The 21,273-nt window shown below is 37.5% G+C and overlaps 1 pseudogene; it reads left to right on the top strand.

The window, feature by feature from the left end:
• The first annotated feature begins 15,344 nt into the window (after positions 1 to 15,344).
• On the top strand, positions 15,345 to 18,005 carry LOC112302817 (AP-2 complex subunit beta pseudogene; annotated as a pseudogene).
• Positions 18,006 to 21,273: the final 3,268 nt, after the last annotated feature.

The raw sequence follows: 21,273 nt of genomic DNA, 5'->3' as shown, positions 1-21,273 counted from the left end.
CCCATTTGTTAGTTTTTCATTGCCTGAGTAGATATATCAGATAAAATATTGCTATGAACAATGTCTGGGATTTCACTGTCTATGTTTTCTTCTAGGATTTTTATGGTTTCAGGTCTAACATTTAAGTATTTAATCAATTTTTAATTTACTCTTTGTGTGGCATAAAAAGGTGGTCTAGTTTCATTTAGCTGCATGTATCTGTCCAATTTTCCCAACACCATCTATTGAATTTACTATCTTTATCCCATTGTATGTGCTTGCTTTCTCATCAAATATTGACTATAAAGTTGTGGGTTTATTTCTGGGCTCTTTGTTCTTTTCCATGAGTCTATGTGTCTGTTTTTATGCCAGCACCATGCTCTTTTGATTACTATGGCGTTATAGTATAGTTTGATATTAAGTAGCATGAACCCTCCAACTTTGCTATTCTTTCTCATGATTGCTGTTGTTATTTGGGGCTTTTTTGGTTCCACAGTATTTTTTGAAGTATTGTTCTAATTCTGTGAAAAGCATCATTGGTATCTTGACGGGAATTGCTTTGAATCTGTAGATTGCTTTGGGGTAGTATAGACATTTTAATGACGTCAGTTCTTTCTATCCAAGATCATGGTATGTGTTTCCACTTATTTGTATGTTCTTTAATGTTTTTCATTGTCTTATAATTTTCCAAGTGCAGGTCTTTTACATTCTTTCACCTATTTTTTCTGTTTTTAGTACTTCGTTCCAAATCTATATATACTAACTAATGACTTCTAAGTGTATATCTAACTAGAACTGTCTTTTGTGATCAGGACCTAAACATATCAAACTACCCAGTGGGTAATACTCTCTGGATAGTACACATATAATTTGAGTTGTGCAGTTAAAACTCAAATCATTATCTTTACACCTGGCTGTTGAGGAGTACAGCTGGAGGATATGTCAGAGTTCAAGCCTAAGAGAAAACATGCAGGCAAAGGCGGGCCTCTGGGATCTCTGAGATTGTAGTTGACACTCCCCAGGGCCTGGTGCTGGTAAAAACAGACCTTGGTGCACAGCTTAGTTCATTTTGCACACATTCAGGCCCAGTAGAGGGAGCCACAAACTATGGATCACTGATAGCTACAAACAGGTTGCCCAGAAGCAGGCATAGGCAGCGTCTGACATAGAACTGCACCGGAGTCTAGGCAGATCCACCTAATACTTAGAAACAAATGCAAAGAGGCAGCCAAAAACAGGAAGAGAAAGAAACAGGCCCTGAGTGAAATAACAAGATAATTTTCTAGAAAAAGAACTAAATGAAATAGAAGCAAGCAATTTATTAAATACAAAGTTTAGCTTAATGATTATAAGGATACTCAACAACATGAAAAAAGACATAGATGCCATAAAAAAAGGACCAGTCAGAAATAAAAAATGCAATATCTGAAATAAATAATACACTATAAGTAATAATCTGTAGGTTAGATGAAGCAGAGGACTGAGTCAGAGATTTGGAAGACAAAGTAGAAGAAAACCCCAAGTAGAGCAGGAAAAAAATGAGAATTTAATAAACCTATGAGACAACATCAAGCCTGAAAACATTCATATCACAAGAATATGAAAAAGAGAAGAGAATGAGCTAGGGATCAAGAGTCTATTTAAAGAAATAATGACTGAAAACTTTGCTAAGCTGGTGAAGGAGAAACGTACAGAAGTCTAGGAAGTTCAGAGAGTCCCAAACAAGATGGAACCAAAGAGGCCCACATCAACACAAATCATAATTAAAATGACAAATCTTAAAGAGAAGGAGATAATCTTAAAACCTGCAAGAGAAAAGCAGTTAATTACCTACAAGAGAACTCCCATTTGACTGTCATCTGATTTCACAGAAACAGATGACAAATGTTTCATCAGAAACATTTAAGGCCAGAAGGAATTGGCATGAAATATTCAAGGTGATGAAAAGCAAGGACCTACAACCAAGGCTACTTTACCCACCAAAGGTATCATTTAAAATTGAGGGAGAAATAAAGGGCTTCCCAGACCAAAAAAGAAAAAAAAAGCTAAAAGAGTATGAACACCAAACCAGTACTGCAACAAATTTTAAAGGGCTTGCATTAAGATGAAGGAGAAGGAAAAAGAAAAAAAAAAAAAAACTGAGGAAAATAATTAAAAATAAAGTGGCAATAAATATGCATGTATCAATAATCACTTCAAATAAATAAATGGCTAAAATGCCCCAACAAAAAGACATGGGTAGCTGATTGGATAAGAAAACAAGACCGGTATATATGCTGTTTCCAAGAAACCCACCTTAGAATGAAACATAATCATGATGAAAACAAAGAGATAGAAAAAATAATTCATGCAAAAGTAAAGGAAAAAAGAAATTGAGGTAGCAATACTTATATCCAATAAAACAGATTTTAATGCCAAGGCTATAGTAAGAGACAAAGAAGGAAACTACATAATGATAAAGGGAACAATCCAAAAAAAGGGTATAACCCTAGATACCCTGAGAGCATCTAAATATGTAAAACAAATCTTGATGAAAATAAAGGGAAAGATGGACAGAAATACAGTCATAGTAGGGGATTTTAACAACCTATTGACTTTAACAGATAGATGTTTGAGACAGAAAATCAGCAAGGAGACAACAAGTGGCCTTAAACGACAGTCTAGGTAAAATGGATGCAGTTGATATGTACAGAGCATTTCACCCCAAAGCAGCAGAATATATATTCCTTTGAAGTACTCATGGAATGTTTTCTAGCATAGACCACATGTTAGGACACAAAATGGATTTCAATAAATTTAAGAAGATTAAAATCATATCAAGCATATTCTGTAACCATAATGCTATTAAACTAGAAATCAGTCACAAGAACAAAACTGAAAAGTACACAAAGAGATGGAAGCTAAATAACATGTTACTAAGCAATGAATGGGACAACAAGGAGATCAAGGAATAGATCAAAAGATAACTTGAAACAAAGGAAAATGAGAATACAACCCAAGGAGCAATCCTAAGGGGAGAATTCATAGCATTATAGGCCTATTTCAAGAAATTAAAAAAGCTCAAATAAACAATCTAACTTTAAATTTAAAGGAACTTGAAAGAGAACAAAAAATAAAGCCCAAAGTGAGTAGAAGGAATTAAATAATAAAGATCAGAGCAGATATAAATGAAATAATACTAAAAAATACTACAAAAGATCAATGAATCCAAGAGCTGGTTCTTTGAAAAGATAAACAAGGTTGACAAGCCTTTATCCAGATTCATCAAGAAAAAATGAGAAAGGGCCCAAATAAATAAAATCAGAAGTGAAAGAGGAGAAATAACAACTGACACCAAAGAAATACAAAGGATTATAAGAAAATATTATGAACTCCTATGTTCCATAAACAGGACAACCTGGATGATATAGATGAATTCGTAGAAATATACTATCTCACAAAACTAAATCAGTAAGAATCAGCAAATCTAAATAGACAGATTACACCTGGTGAAATTAAAGCAGTAATCGAAAAACACCCAACAAATGAAAGCCCTGAACTGGACAGCTTCACATGTGAATTTTACCAAACGTTCCAGGAAGAACTAACACATATCCTTCTCAAACTATTTCAAAAAATTTAGGAGTGAAGACTTCCAAGCTCATTTTATGAGGCCAGCATTATCCTAATTCCAAAATCAGATAAAGACACTACAAAGAAAGAAAATTATAGGCCAATATCCCAGATGAACATAGATACTAAAATCCTCAGCAAAAAAAAAAAAGCAAACTGAATACGGCAATGCATCAAAAACATCATATACCACGATCAAGTGGGATTTGTTCTGGGAATGCAAGTTTCATCCAACATTCACAAATTAATAAATGTGATATACCACATAAATAAAATGAAGGATAAAAACCACATGATCATATCAATAGACACAGAAAAAGCATCTGATAAAATCCAGCACCCATTTATGATAACAACCCTCAGCAAAGTGGAAATAGAGATAATATACCTAAACATAATAAAGGCCATATATGACAAACCCACTGCCAGCATCATACTCAAGGAGCAAAAACTACAAACATTCCTCTTAAGATCATGAACAAAACAGGGATGCCCACTTTCACCCCTCATATTCAACATATTACTGGAAGTCCTAGCCATAGCAATCAGACAAGAGGAAGAAATAAAAGGCATCCAAATTGGAAAGGAAGCAGTAAAACTGTCTCTATTTGCAAATGACATGATACTGTACATAGGGAATCTTAAAGATTCCATGAAGAAACTAGTAGAACTGATAAAAGACTTCAGTAAATTAGCAGGATACAAAATTCTGAGAAATCAGAATTCCAAAAATCAGTTATATTTTTATATGCCAATAATGAACTATCAGAAAGAGCAATTAAAAAACAATCTCATTCACAGTTCCTTCAAAAAGAATAAACTACTTAGGAAGAAATCTAACCACAGATGTAATAGACCTGTATTTAGAAAATTATAAGACACTGAAGAAAGAAATTGAACAAGATACAAATAAGTGGAAGCACATAAATGTGTTCATAGATAGGAAGAATTAACACATTAAAATGTCCATACTACCCATTGCACTTTATAACTTACCTAATTTGTAATATAAAAAGGAATTCATTTGTTTTGCAATTTTTATGTATATAAATGTTCAAGATAAAAAATTACTTGGTTAATTAATCTGTTAAAATATTTATTGTTGAAAATGTTTTAACTTCAAAAATTGTGAAAGATATCAAAATATTGGGTTATCTATGAATTTATAAATTTGAAAATTCATTTCAGTAATATATGAAATGTTAAATTTCTATAAGGAAATTAAATCATCTTTTTACTTACTAAAACCTTATTTTAATGTAGTTTTATATGTATAACTATGTTGTATATATAGTTAAATGTTCATAAATTATGAATGCTAAAGACAACTGATGAATGTATCATAATTTTACCACCTGAAATTAAATGTAAATTAAAATTCTTAAATGTAATTAAAATTCTTAAAATTGTGTTTTTCGTTCTCAAAGAAGAGCTGCTCAAAAAACAAAAAAAAAGAAAACACAACTGAGCATAGACTTATCTATTAATCTACAAACATGAACAAGGAAAAATATATATATAAAGTTTTATCAATTGCATTTTCATAAATATGTGTTTTTGAAGTTATACTGAACTTTACTCATGTGTTTTGTATATACAAGTTATCAAAAATGAAGGATTGGCTTTGTTGGTAGATAAAAATTAACATTAAACCTAGTGTTATACTCATCTACAGTGTTTACTAACCAGCTAGTCTAAACGTGTCATTTGATTCTGCCTCTCTGCCTTCTTTGAAGTAGCTTTATCATTGGTGCTCTGCAGTATTTAAAGCCTGAGAACGATACGGCTCATCCTAGTATCCTTGCTCATGTTTCAGTCAGAAGGACTAGTTTATGCTGAACTAAGAACCCTCAAATATTGGTAATTGAAAGAAAGATTTCAAAATTTCTCTTGCACACTGTGTCCATTGCAGGTTGTCAGGGAGCCCCTAATCACTGACCGCTGCCACAGTGAGATAGGGCATGGAGAATCATGCACACAACTGTTAAGGTATTCATCAGGAAATTACACACACGACTTTCCTTCATGTTGTATCAGCCAAGTCAAATCACTTGGACAACCTAACTTCAAAGGAGTTGAAAAATAAAACCCTACCGTGTGTCCCAAAGAGCAAATTTGCATTGATTTGATAATCAGCTATAAAGACTAACTTATCCACCTATCCCCTATAGACTGCGTTCCTGCAAAGGCTATTCTCTGGGGAGTGTTCTTTGATGATCCCTCCCAAACGCATTTTCTTTTTTCCCTTCTAACGGGTATTATGCTAAATGAAATGTCAGTTGGTGAAAGACAAATACCATATGATCTCACCTATAAGTGGAACCTAAACAAAACAAAGAAGTGAGCAAAATAGAACCAGAGTCATGGAAATAAAGAACAAGTCACAGTGACCAGAAGGAAGGAGGGAGGAAGATAACCAAGGAAAGAAGGGGGTGGGTCAAGTCAGGGAACATGTATAAAGGACTCATGGACAAACACAAGGGTTGGGGGGAAGGACTGAATGTGGGAGATTGGGGATAGGTAGGAGAGGGGAGAGTAATGGCTGAAAAATGGAGACAACTGAAACTGAACAACAATACAAAAATTAAAAATGAATAGATGGCCCCACTGTATTTTTGGAACTCCATCTCATAGTAAACATTCATAACCTCATTTCACATTTTTCTACTTCTTTCTGAACTAAAATCTTAGTCTCACAAGAAAATTATTTTTTCTGTTGCTCTCATAATTATTCACTGTTGTTTTCCCCATAATAATAACTATAAATATATTTGGCATTTTCCTTAATGTAATTGTCAAACAATAGTTTTATTAAAATTAAAGCTTTATTAAAACACATACAAACTTACAAAATCATATGCAAATAATAACAATGATAAAACAATAACAATATACAATAAAAACCTAATTCTATACAAGTCTTTCGGCACTGTTTATCCTTCACTAATGTCAACTGAAGATCTTGTGTCACCAGGTTAGGCCAGTCTTTTTCCCTAATTATTTTTCCATCAGGTTGACTTCAGGGGCTCTGATGACAACCATTCAACATAATTATGTCCATTTTCTCTCAAACTGTTAGCTCACTAATTTACTAAATTCATATTCTATCTATAAATCATTTCAACTTTCTTGATAGTAGCCTCAAATTCTTTCTATTTCTTTTTGGAAATTTTCAACAAAATTGCTTTTTTAACTCATACTTCTGGACTCTAAAAATCCTGGTTATTTCTTAATGTATTTATCAATCCTTTTGTGTGATTGTTACCAGCTACCTTGCTTTTTTTCCCAGTAGCTATTTTAAGCCTTGCCTAAGTCATCTAGTCCCTAACCCTCCAACTTTTTTTCCAGTTTCCTCATTCCCTCTCATCAAATTGCCATAGTTTCTCTTTAAAGATAGAGACTTGATTCACTGTTATTAAAAATGGAGGTACTTATGCATTCATATTTGATTCCTGCCTTCTGTTTAAATAGAAAGTGAAAGGAAGTTATTTATCTAAGGTTAATTTTTCAAAATGTAACTGTGGAATATATAAGCGTTTTCTCCCTGTACAGCATCTTCAGCACTTTCCTGAGGCCCTCCCTGTCCACCAGCATTTACCCATGGTCAAGAGCCTTCATTCTACAAAAATCTTCCTTTTTAGGATATATATAACTTAGAATCTTGGAATCTTCTCTGTTTCTTCCTTTCTCTCTCCCTTCTCTCATTTCTCCCTCTTTCCCTCTCTAATCTTTAACTTTTCATTACTTATTTGTTAACCTGTCCTGCACTTTTTCAATTTTACTTATGACATTTTTGTCAAAGTAGGCAGCATCCTCTTTTTTACTAAATCTAATAGCCTTTATTGTTCACTGCCTCCTTATTAACATCCCATTCATGTCCTGCTCTGGCAACAGCTTCCCTGGTGGACTTACGTCTCTGCCTCCTCTTCCTAGATTTTCCTTCATGAAATATTATTTGTCTACATACCATTAAATATGTTCATCTCCAGGGTTGCTTTTCACATCCTCTCTTATTCATATCTCACACTGTATACAGTGGTGCTTACTCTTGTGCCTTCACATACCCATACATTAATTTGTTTTAAGTGAACTTTTCCCATTAAGACCTCTCTCCTGAAGTCCAAATTTATCCAAATGATTTTTTCCACATCTTGTGTGTGTGTGTCTGTGTGAATGTAACCACTGTTCTCCAAGCTTCACTCCTGGATTCTCTTTTACTTTGTATGGTCAACCAGAACCAGTTATAATAAAACAATTAATGACTTGTGTATTCAGTTCACTTCTCTTCTTCTTCGTAATCATTTGTTCAGCTTAGGACTATATAAATTCCCATGTAGTGTTCATACTTGTTTTGTTAATGGTCTTTCTTCCCCTACTTTCACCCCCTTTACAAGTTGTGCTCCATACTGCTGCTAACATAAGCCTTTGTAAAAGCAAACCTAGTAAGATCATCCTATTCCTAAATCCTTGGGCATCCCCTGACCTTCAGAATAAAATTATTATTTTTCTACATAGCATAAAGTTTCTTATGATCTGGTTTCTGCCAAATTCTTCAACCTCATCATTTATAAGTACTCCTGAAAATACATGTTCTAGCCATGCAGTCATTTTTTTTTTACTTCTGAGCAAGGAAACCTTTTCTAAGCATCCTTTCTTGAGGTGCTATAACTATTGCCTAGGATAAAGCTTCCATTGCTCCTTGACTCCCATTCTATCATCATTTATTCTCTCTAATCCTTTAGGAAGCTTGCCCTGATATTCCCAATGGGGTTACTTGTCATTACTCTTTGCTCTACTGTCTAGTTCAACCTTTGTACGCATCCAAATTGTAAGCTTCCTGAGGACATGAACAGTGTCTAATATTTGTATTCTTGACACCTATCACAATGTCTGCTGGTACACAGTAATTACTGCTAGTAGTTGTTGAAAAAACAAGGAGAGGAACTCAGACCTTTTAATCAACAGAGACAAAAAACCCACAATGCACCAATGGAAAAGCTGGTGAAATTCAAATGAAGTATTTTGGCTAATAATACTATGCCAAGGCTATTTTTTTTAGTCTTTATAAATGTGCTGAAATTCTATAAGATGGATCTCTTCATCCACAAATAAGCTGGCTGAAGAGTGTATAAGACTTCCCTGCACTGTTTTTGCAGCTCTTTGATAAAGCTAAAATTATCTCAAAGTTTAAAAAAATTCTCAAAGCTTTAAAAGTATCCACTCCCTCTTGCCCTTCTACTTTCCTGGATTCATAGAGAATCTTCACATACTTCTATGAAATGTTTATAAAACCAATGTTGCTGCTTGCAGTCCTTTACCTTTGTACTATTTACTTGTCTTTTAATGGTGTTGTTTAATTGAATGATGTCATTTATTTATACCATCTTGGGTGTAATATGAGTAAAATTATCATTATAAGTGACTCTCGTTAAGGCTGTGATCACTTAGTTATTGATTCCCTCATTATTATCTTACAGTTCCTTCTTTTTGATTCTTTTCCACTTAACAATACCTCTAATTATAGCATTACCTAACTTTTGTTGAAGTGTTTTAGAAAACATAATTTTATTATGAATCTTTTCCAAATTATTTTTATACTAGATGGACACATCCCCTTCCTCAGGATAGCGATGACCCATGATATATAGCTCAGTTAAAATTGTATTTTATGATAACATGGAACTTATAACTGGGGAGAATCTGCAACTGTAACTTTTTCAACTTTCTGCTGTTCTGTTAGAGAGAGGTGCAGCTTTATAGAGCATGCTTGCTTTAAGTCATGGGTTGTCTGGTGAGGCCTACAAAAAGTGTAAGCTTTATAGCAACCCAACACCCTTTATTCTGGCTTTCTGGAGGTACACCTTTCCATTGTTTCTTGATTACTCACTAGTGGCAGGTGGGAGCTTCACAGCTCTTTGATTCAGTGGCTGATGTGTCTGTTCTTTGAGAACACAACTGGCAGCTTGGCAGTCAGCATTCTCCAATGATCAGTGGAGCTCAAACAGAATCTCTTGTTTTATGCAGTTCTCTTGCGAAGACTTCAATATCTGTGCCAGCTGAAAAATATCATATATAATGAGCCCTAAACTTTAAATCTAGTGAAGCCTAATTGCCTCTCTTTGGAATACTGTCACCGCTGACTACAACAGCACTTCTGTAGCACCTTGAATAAACGGAATGAATGTGAATTAGACTACCTTAATCACACTGAAAAACCAGAGTGGAGGACATTTATATTCTTCTGGCAGACATATTTTACTTGCTACTGAAATTGAATGCCTGTTCCTTTTAAAGTTTTCCTTTTTTTTTTTTTTTCCTTCGGCAAGACCACAATTTCTGACAGTACCCTAACATCTCTAGCTATGACATCTGTAGTATTTAGAATTGACAGGGTGTCTGAACAATTCAGAATTGTTTGATGTGTACACAGAGCCAATGTTGTAGCATATAACCAATGTTACAACTCAGCTTTATGGGCACCTCAGCAGCCCCATCTCTCACCCCTTTCAAAACTAAGACAGGCTCATGTTCAGCTCCTGACACACTGGCAGGAGAGTAGTTCCCTTTGGGGTGAAAAGTAGTTCCTTTTGAGGGAGGCAGTAAAATGGAAAGAAAAACACGTGTTAGGCATAAGACTTGAGTACATACAGTCCCAGTACTTAGCTTTATTTCTGTGGATTAAGTCATTTTATGTTATCAGTTTCAGTTTTTTTCTTCATAAAATGCTAATAAAAGGAACTATTCTCTTTACCTCTAGAGTTTTTCAATAGTGAATTTGGAAGAGCTGCTTTGTAAAATGGAAAGTTCCAAACACATTTAAGTTGATATTGCTAGTGCTTTACTATGAATGTGATATGGCTCTGGGCTCTGGCTTCTACCTCTAAGTTCTCATTTTTGGCAGTTTTCACCAAAGGTTCCTGAACATCCAAATTTCCTGAGGCAGTAATACTAGTTGGCATCAAATAAAATAATTCATTTATTACTGAAATTAAATGCATTCAGAAGCCTACTGAGCACAACAAACTTAAGGTTTCCCTCATTTAAAGCTGTGAGTGGATTTTCTCTAGGTTTTATTCTTTTTCTTTTTTTTTAATGAAAAATAACCATGGACACAGGAAACAGACTGATGTGTCTCAGAGGGTGGGGACTGGACGAGATGAGCCAAATAACATGCGTGTGCATACTCAGACATGGATGCAGCCCGTGAGCAGGGACAACGGTGTGGTCAGGGCCGGGCCGCAGGAGCTCAGTGACTGGGTGGAGGGGGAGACACAGGAAAAATGGAGGATAGCTATAATAGTGTCAACAATGAAAAGATAAAGCATAAAAATAATAATAATTTTAAAGAATAAAGTAAAAACACTAGAGAATGGATTTGAATATTAATTTGAATATTAAACTTAACACTGACTTGCAATGATACTCATTTTAAGACTGTTTACATGTAGAAAGGAGAGAGTTCAACATATGTATCATCTTTGTTTTAGCAATCATCTCCTCCTCTGGCTCTGGACTTAAAAATCACAATTTCAATGGGATTTTCTCTGTGTATCTGTTCTGAAATTCTGGTCCCTTTTCTCAACCCCACAGCTACTTTTTTTCTACCTGGCTTATTTTTCTCCTTGACACCCATCCCCCCACTTCCCCTCACCCCAGCCAAACCCACCTCCCTCCCTTGCTTCCACTCTCCCCCTTGGTTTTGTCCATGTGTCTTTTATAGTTCCTGCAATTCCTTCTCCCCACTGTCCCCTCCTCCCTCCCCTCTGACTATTTATTATTAGACTGTTCTTAACTTCAATGTCTCTTGTTATATTTTGTTTGCTTTTTTTCTTTTGTTGATTATGTTCCAGTTAAAGGTGAGATCATATGGTATTTGTCCCTCACTGCCTGGCTGATTTCACTTAGCATAATGCTCTCCAGTTTCATTCATGCTGTTGCAAAGGGTATAAGCTCCTTCTTTCTCTCTGCTGCGTAGAATTCCATTGTGTAAATGTACCACAGTTTTCTGATCCACTCATTTGCTGATGGGCACTTAGGTTGCTTCCAGCACTTGGCTATTGTAAATTGTGAATATTGGGGTGCACAGGTTCTTTTGGATTGGTGATTCAGGGTTCGTAGGGTATAATCCTAGCAGTGGAATGCTGGGTCAAAAGGCAGTTCCATTTTTAGTTTTCTGAGGAAATTCCACACTGTTTTCCACAGTGGCCTCACTAGTCTGCATTCCCACCAACAATGTACTAGGGTTCCCTTTTCTCCACATCCTCTCCAACATTTGTTTGTTGATTTGTTTATGTTGGCCACTCTGACCAGTGTGAGGTGGTACCTCAATGTAGTTTTAATTTGCATCTTTCTGATGGCTAGTGATGCTGAGCATCTTTTCATATGTCTCTGGGCCTTGTGTATATCCTCCTTGGAGAAGTATCTGTTCAAGTCTTTTGCCCATTTTTTAATTGGTTTTTTTGACTTTCTGGAGTAGAGTCGTATGAGTTCTTTATGTATTTTGGAGAGCAAACCCTTGTACGAGGTATCCTTGGCAAATACGTTTCCCCATATAGTTGGTTCTCTTTTCATTTTAATGCTGTTTTCTTTAGCCATGCAGAAGCTTCATTGATATTCTTTAATGTCTGTCTGGCCACTTGATATGTAAATACCAGGAAGTAAGATAGTTTTGTGTCTTCTTTACTGCTATGCTTTCAGCAGGTAAAACAGTGCCTGACATAGTAATGTTTCAAACATATTTGTTAATTAAATGATAAAGTACTAAAAAATTAGATTAAAATATTTTTCCTATCTCGACTAATTTAATAATATTTATTTGAAAACACCTCTTATTGTTAATTTGACTACAACACAAAATGGTGATTTTCTTCTAGATTGTGATTAATTTTATAATAGCATACTGATTATCCATGAAAATTAAGCCCAGAGTCCCCTCTTATTGGTTCTTCTAAAAGCAGTGGATGTAATCTGTTAATTAAAATATACCGTGGAGCTTTAGAAACATAGAGATGTCAAAACTTTATCTTGGACCAATTAAATCAGGATCTATCACTCTGTGAGTACAAACACCAGGTGTTTTTCTTTTGTTTGTTTGTTTGTTTGTTTGTTAGTTTTATAACTCCCTTGGAGATTCAAATGTGCTTCCAGGATTGTTAAGTATTAGTCATCAGCCTCTGGGATACATTTGTTAACAAAGTAATTACAGGATTTTTTTTTTTTTTTTGCAATTTCAACTTAAAAGATGTCCAATATAAAAAAAGTCCCACTTTTCTCATGTATCCTGACATGTTTCCTAATCAGGATTAGAAACACATCAATATCTCATCTCACTGAGGTGGGAGATAATATATTCTCAAAGATAACTTCCCTTTTCCTTTCATTCCTTCAAATTGTATCTTTTTTGTTTTCCTGTAATCTTCAGCACTGTTTACAAGTGACATGAAATTTAAGGTTATTTAATTCTGCTAAGGTATGAGTGATTATGTAGATCAGACCTTATTATGACAATTTAGATTGCCATTGAATTCTCTGGAATTTTAAATTTGTGTGCATTTTATATGCATTGTTTTTCTCTTGGGAGAGAAACTGTACATTTAATTAGGTCACGTCTCCTGCATGGAGGCTGTGACCTTCAAAGAAGTGAATAAGCTCAGGACTAGGTGATCTTCGAATGTATTTTACTCCAGAAAGTTAGTTCACAGAATGCTTGCAAGGATCAAATGAGATAAATGTGTATGAAAGGAAATATGAACTATAAACTCTACACACATATATCCTGATAGCCATGGTTTCATTTGGGAGAAATCAATTATTAGAAATATATATACATTTGATGAATTAAAATAGAAACATTCTGGTCTTGGAAAAAAAGTTTGTCATCTTGAAAAGAGCAGATGTGCCCAGCGGACGCAGGGAGGGGAGTTTCAGGAGCAGTGCTCCAAAGCTGATGGTGTCCGAAGGAGGCTCTACCACTAAAAACAGGTTGCAGAAATATAAAAGTAGAGTTTATGTTTTAAGCTAAATCTACAATCTATTAGAATGACCGTTTTTAAAAAGTCTACCCTTTGCCATGTGAGAGAACTTACTACAAAAAGCTTCTTCATTAATGGAAAATAAAGCGGGAAAAGTGAAGTGAATGTGGCAAACTTAATAAAGGGATGAAGAGAAATCTTCAAAAATGTTTAAAAATCAGACCTCAAGTTGAATTTGCAAATGGATTTATGTTACATCTTTAATTATATTGGCTGATGCATGAATTTAGAGTCAAGTTCATTTCTATTTAGCAATTATAAAGCAGTAACATAGGATTTGATCATTTAAAAAATCAATTTTAAAAATAGTTTTCCGAGTTCTGGCCAAGATGGAGGCCTAGGTAGAGACCCTTTGCTTCCTCACACAACCAAAAGGAGAAAAACAGTGAATCTGAAATCAATAAACAACCAATAGTACCAGAAAATCAAACTGCATGGAACTCCAACAACAAAGGAATTAAAGAAAAAAACAACCAGAACAACCAGACCCGGTAAGGTGGCAGACTGCACAGGTGGACTCAGAAAAACTGCAGTGAAGCTGGGGACCTTAGGGGCAGGACTAGATGCCTTGCTCGGTGGGCTGCACGGGAGGGGCAGACCTAAGGGGACTCAGAGGTGGCTGTGGGCCACAGTGGTTGCCACAGTAGGAGAAGCTCCCAGTCTCACGCAAGAGTCAGTTGAACAGTGTGCTAGAGATGAGCAGGAGAGCTGTATTGTTCCCTCTCTGGCCCCTCCCTCACAGGCACCACAGCAGTGAAGCAAGTAGGGTTGCCCTGCCTGGGTGAATAACTAAGGCCCCGCCCCCTTACCACCTATCAGGGGCACCAAGACAAAGAAATATGGCCCAAATGAAAGAACAGAGTAAAGCCTCAGAAAGAGAGCTAAGCAAGGAGGAGATTGTCAGCCTATCTGATGGAGAATTTAAAGCCCTGGCAATCAAAATTCTCACAGATCTGATTGAGCTTGTTCAAAAAATGAAAAAACAAGTGAAGGATACGCAAAGTGAAATAAAGCAGAATGTTCAGGGAACCAACAGTGACAGAAAGGAAACCAGGACTCACAGCAAGGATTTGGAACAAAAGGAAAAAATAAACATCCATCCAGAACAAAGTGAAGAAACAAGAATTCAAAAAAGTGAAGAGACTCTCACAAACCTCTGGGACAACCTGAAATATTCCAATATCCAAATTATAGGGGTGCCAGAAGGAGAAGAACAAGAGCAAGAAACTAAAAACTTACTTGAATAAATAATGAAGAAAAACCTCCCCAATCTGGCAAAGGAAATAGACTTCCAGGAATCCCGGGAAACCCAGAATCCCAAAGAAGTTGGGCCCAAAGAGGAACACACCAAGACATATCAGTAAGTTACCCAAGATTAAATATAAAGAGAGAATCCTAAAGCAGTGAGAGGAAAGGAGAGAGTTACCTACAAAGGAGTTCCCATTAGACTATCAGCTGATTTCTCAAAAGAAACCTTACACCTTTACAACACCAACTGGCCGTGCTCTCCGGCTGCCGCTGCTACCCCCACCCTTGCCTCCAGTACAAATTAAAGAGCCAAAAACACTACAACTGACTCCAAGTACTTCACAACCAATAAAAAAGGAGAACTCTTTGAATTAAAGGCCAAACTCAACAGTGAAAAGAAGGAAAAGAGGAAGGAGGCGGTGAAGAAAGTGATTGCTGCTCTGACTGTGGGGAAGGACGTTAGCTCTCTTTCCAGATGTAGTGCACTGCATGCAGACTGATACCCTGGAGCTGAAGAAGCTTGTGTATCTCTACCTCACGCACTGTGCCGAGAGTCAGCCAGACATGGCCATCATGGCTGTCAACAGCTTCATGAAGGACTGTGAAGATCCCAACCCTCTGATCTGGGCATTGGCAGTCAGAACCATGGGGTGCATCTGGGTGGATGAGATCACAGAGTATCTGTGTGAGCCCCTCCACAAGTGCTTGAAGGATGAAGATCCCTATGTTTGGAAAACAGTAAAAAATGCAGTCTACGTGGCAAAACTCCATGATATCAATACCCAAACAGTAGACGATCAGGAATTTCTGGATTCTCTGCGGGACCTCATAGCAGATTCAAATCCAATGGTGGTGGCTAATGCTGTGGCAGCATTATCTGAAATCAGTGAATCTTACCCAAACAACTTACTCAGTCTGAACCCACAGAACATCAATAAGCTGCTGACAGCCCTGAATGAGTGCACTAAATGGAGCCAGACTTTCATCCTGGACTGCCTGTCCAATTACAACCTGAAAGATGGCTGAGAAGCTCGGAGCATCTGTGAGCGGGTGACTCCCTGGCTGTCTCACGCCAACTAGGCAGTGGTGCTTTCGGCAGTGAAAGTCCTGATGAAGTTTCTGGAGCTGCTACCCAGGGACTCCAACTACTACAATATGCTTCTGAAGAAGCTGGCCCCTCCTCTCGTCACCCTGCTGTCTGGGGAGCCACAGGTGCCATATGTCACCCTGAGGAACATCAACTTAATCGTTCAGAAAGGGCCTGAAATCTTAAAGCAGGAAATCAAAGTCTTCTTTGTGGAGTATAGTGATCCCATCCATGTGAAACTGGAGTTGGACATCATGATTCATTTGGCATCCCAAGCCAATATTGCTCAGGTCCTGGCCAAACTGAAGGAATATGCCACAGAGGTGGAGGTCGACTTTGTCCGCAAAGCAGTGCAGGCCATTGGACGGTGCACCTTCAAGGTGGAGCAATCTGTAGAACATTGTGTAAGCACATTGCTTGATCTCATCCAGACCAAAGTAAACTATGTGGTCCAAGAGGTGATTGTTGTCATCAGGGACATCTTCTGCAAATACCCCACAAGTATGAAAGTATCACTGCTACTCTGTGTGAGAACTTAGACTCGCTGGACGTGCCAGATGCTCGAGCTGCTATCATCTGGATTGTGGGGGAATATGCTGAATGAATTGACAATGCAGATGAGTTACTAGAGAGCTTCCTGGAGGGTTTTCATGATGAAAGCACCCAGGTGCTGCTTACTCTGCTTACTGCCATAGTGAAGCTTTTCCTCAAGAAACCATCAGAAACACAGGAGCTGGTAAAGCAGGTCTTGAGCTTGGCAACACAGGATTCTGATAATCCTGACCTTTGAGATAGGGGCTATATTTATTGGTGGCTTCTCTCAACAGACCCTGTCACAGTCAAAGAAGTGGTCTTGTCAGAGAAGCTGCTGATCTCTGAAGAGACAGATCTCATTGAGCCCACGCTACTGGATGAGCGAATCTGCCACATCGGATCTTTGGCCTCTCTGTACCACAAGCCTCCCAATGCCTTTGTGGAAGGAAGTCATGGGATCCATCGCAGACACTTGCCAGTACACCATGGGAGCACTGATGCTGGTGACAGCCCTGTTGGCACCACCACTGCCACCAACCTGGAACAGCCTCAGGTTATTCCCTCTCCAGGTGACCTTCTGGGAGACCTTTTAAACCTTGATCTTGGCCCCCCAGTCAATGTGCCACAGGTATCCTCCATGCAGGTGGGAGCAATGGACCTCTTGGGGGGGGGGGACTAGATAGCCTGGTGGGACAAACCTTCATCCCCTTATTGGTGCATGCAGCCTTCGATCCCTCCCCACTCCTGCTGTGGTCAGCAGCGGTCTGAATGACCTGTTTGAACTCTCCACGGGGATAGGCATGGTGCCTGGTGGATACGTGGCTCTGAAGGCTGTCTGGCTGCTTGCAGTAAAGGCTAAAGGCGTGGAGATCTCCAAAACATTCACCCATCATCAGGGGCACATCTACACGGAGATGAACTTCACCAACAAAGCCCTGCAGCACATCACAGACTTCGCAATCCAGTTCAACGAGAACAGCTTCGGCGTCATCCCTAGAACTCCTCTGGCCATCCACACACCACTGATGCCAAACCAGAGCATCGATGTCTCCCTGCCCCTCAACACCTTGGGCCCAGTCATGAGGATGGAACCTCTGAACAGCCTGCAGGTGGCTGTGAAAAACAATATCGATGTCTCCTACTTCAGCTGCCTCATCCCACTCCACAGGCTTTTTGTAGAAGATGGCAAAATGGAGTGCCAGGTCTTCCTCGCGACATGGAAGGATATTCCCAATGAAAATGAACTTCAGTTTCAGATTCAGGAATGTCATTTAAATGCTGACAGTGTTTGCAGCAAGTTGCAAAACAACAACGTTTACACTATTGCCAAGGGGAACATGGAGGGGCAGGACATGCCGTACCAGTCTCTGAAGCTCACCAGTGGCATTTGGATCTTGGCTGAGCTGCTATGCATCTAGCCAGGAAACCGCAATTACGTGCTGTCGCTGAAGTGCAGAACTCCCAAGGTCTCTCAGAACATCTACTAGGTCTACGACAGTATTCTGAAAAACTGACAGCCTGCCCGGTGCCCTCTGGCTGCCCGTGATCCATGCAAGCCAAGAACTCTTACATGGGAGAAAGGGTATTGTTGTGTAGAATCTGAATCCAGATACACAGGGGCCACCCTCCAAGGCAGTGACTAGTGTAACCTGTGCTGAGTTAAGGCATGACCTGTTGGATAGTGTTAGCTTCCTGTGAATGATTGTTAACCGCTGCTTCAGTCGCTCCCTGCCTCTCGCCACCTGCTGCCGCTGCCTGTCCTGACCTGTGGGCTTCCCTGTACTGCACCAGTGGCCACCATTTTTAGTGTAGTCTGATATTTTGGAATCAAGAGCTCATTTCAAAAGCAGAAAAAGACAAAAAATATTAAAGTAAGGATAAGTATCACTGAAACATAAAAAAAAAAGAAAAGAAAAGAAACGAAACCTTGCAGGCAAGAAGGGGCTGGAAAGATATATTTGAAGTCATGAACAGCAAGGACCTACATCCAAGATTACTCTATCCAGCAAAGCTTTCATTTAGAATGGAAGGACAGATAAAGTGCTTCCCAGATAAGGTTAAGTTAAGGAGCTCATTATCACCAAGCTATTATTATAGGAAATGTTAAAGGGACTTATCTAAGAAAAAGAAGATTAAAAACTATGAACAGTAAAATGACAACAAACTCATAACTATCAACAAATAACCTAAAATAATAGAAAAACAACAAAAACAAAAACTAAGCAAACAACCAGAACAGGAACAGAAGCAGAGAAATGGGCATCACACACGGGGATTTCAGTGGGGAGGGGAAAGATAGGAGTAGGGGAAAAAGGTACATGGAAGAAGAAGCATGTTTAGTAGGCATAAGGTAGATGGGGAAAGAAAAAAAAATGATATGGGAAACAGAGGACTCAAAGAACTTATATGTACAACCCATGGACATGAACTAAGAGGGGGGAAGCTGAAGGGTTGTGGGAGTAGGGCGGAGAGGGGATAGAGGAGGAAAATTAGGAAAACTGTAATGGCATATTCAATAAAAATATTTAAAAAATAGTTTTCAAATATTTTAATGGTCAGTTAACAGCTCCATAAAAATTAATAATCTAGACATTTTTCAGAAAAAAAAGAGCCCTGGCTGGTGTGACTCAGTGGTTTGAGTGCCAGCCTGTGAACCAAAGAGTCACCAGTTCAATTCCCAGTCAGGGCACATGCCTGAGTTGCGGGCCAGTCCCCAGTTGGGGGCATGTGAGAGGCAGCCACACATTGATGTTTCTCTCCTTCTCTTTCTCCCTTCCTACCCCTCTCTCTAAAAATAAGTAAATAACATATATTAAAAAAGAAAAAAAATTATATCTCCTTAATCTGGCCATATATTTGGTAGTAACTGAGATTTTTTTAAAGGTTTTATGCAGATTTCAAGAATCGTGGAGTCAAGCTGAGTATATCATCTTTGGAACTTTCCTATCATATGGTTTGCTTTACTTTGTTCACCTGCTAGGCTATTATCAGGAAGTAATTATTTAAATTTATTGAGCCTCTTTTTGTTTAAAGGTAGACATTAGAATTTAAAGTGGCATGTTAGGTATCCAAGAAAATCATGTCTTGCTACTCATTACAAACAGTATTCCTAAAGGGAGTTAAACGAAATCCATGGAACAGCTGAATGTTAATTGTAATATTGCTCTGCAGCCCATTTGGTTCAAATGGATTATAAATTATTCATGAAGCAAGCACCACGCCAGCAATAATTCTGTTAACTGAGTTCATGACCCTTCTCTTGCCTAATCTTTTAGTATGAAGCTAATAATAAAATGTCCAGTTATTAAGTAACATACTAGGTAAGCAATTTAGGGCATTGGTACATAATGATTCCCACATTACAATTTTAAACATTTTTTTTACTATTAATACTGTTTTTATGACCAATTATAAGAGTGGGAATATTTTTATAAAGCAGTGAATGTTAGTCTTAGGATAAAAAATAATATAGAATAATAAACAAAATTAATTTTTGGCATTGGTCTTTCTGTCTTGTTTTGCCTAACTATATGAGATGGGGGGGGTTCAAACAACTCAGAATTTATTTATTTAAAATTTGTGTATTTTTTCTTACATGTTTACAAACCAGTCACCTTCAAAGTACTCTCCATTGGATGCAATGCAACTTTCAAGATGTTTTTTCTACTGCTCAAAGCAGTTTTTGAATTTGTTATTTTCATGCATTTTAGTGCTTGTGCTCTTTTTGTCTCACCTCTTCCACATCAGCAAAATGTTTCCCTTGCAGGACTTTTTTTCATATGGAGAAACAGAAAAAAAGTTGCTTGGGATGAGATGGGTTGAATAGGGAGGGTGGGGCATGGGGGTCATGCCATTTTTGGTCAAAAACTGCTGAACCCTCAGCGTGGGGTGGGCAGGTGACCCATATACTGAAATGGGCAAATACATTGAGAATCTTCAGAAAAATTCACTGAGGCCAAATGCAGCCTCTCACAACAACACCAGCTGCTACACTGATACAGATAAGCTCCTAGAACACTCACCTACTGGGGGAAACCTGTATACTACAAGTGGTCCACCAACCAGAAGATAATTCTGTTGTTTTTAGTCCTCCCTTATATATTGCATGTGATGAAATTTACAGAAATGAATACAGGCTTTTAAGATATTACTGTTTTGTATGCCAACTATTCTTAAGGTTAAAACTAGCTTGAATGAATTAGTTGTTAAATACTTTTGACACTTCTTTTTCTACAAATTAATTTCCTAAAGCCAGCCTCATCTGTCCTTGCCTGATGCAATGGGTTGTATCTAGTGTAGTGTGTATTCAGACAGTTATACTGCTCTGTACCTAAATGTGTTTTTGACTTAATAGGAGTTTCAGAGAGTAGCTTAAAGTGCCTGATAGAAAAATTTAAAAATTAAAAGCACTCTGAATTTTATGTCCTTTAAATAAAATGTGTTTTTGGGCAACATAGCTATCACTAAAATTAAACTATGATTCTGAGAAAGTTATCAGCAATTACGAATATTTTTCTCAAAGTTAAATTATTAATATATATTATACACAAAGAACAGTTATGTTTTATTGAGAATGTAACCAAGCATACACAATACTAAAATAAAAATGTGATAAAGTGAAAACTCAGCTAGGCAGTCTGTGTTCTTTCTACATGGTATCAAAAGCACATTAAGTATTTTTTTCCTAATCAAGGAATTAACTGACTAAATATATTATTTTTAAACAGACACAACTTTGGGTGACATTATATACCAATAAGTTGTACTTTTTCAAATTTCAAA

The sequence above is a fragment of the Desmodus rotundus genome, chromosome 1, assembly GCF_022682495.2.
Source record: "Desmodus rotundus isolate HL8 chromosome 1, HLdesRot8A.1, whole genome shotgun sequence".
Lineage (NCBI taxonomy): Eukaryota > Metazoa > Chordata > Mammalia > Chiroptera > Phyllostomidae > Desmodus > Desmodus rotundus.
The sequence above is the reverse complement of the archived record's forward strand: the minus strand, read 5'-3'. Positions and strand labels throughout refer to the sequence as shown.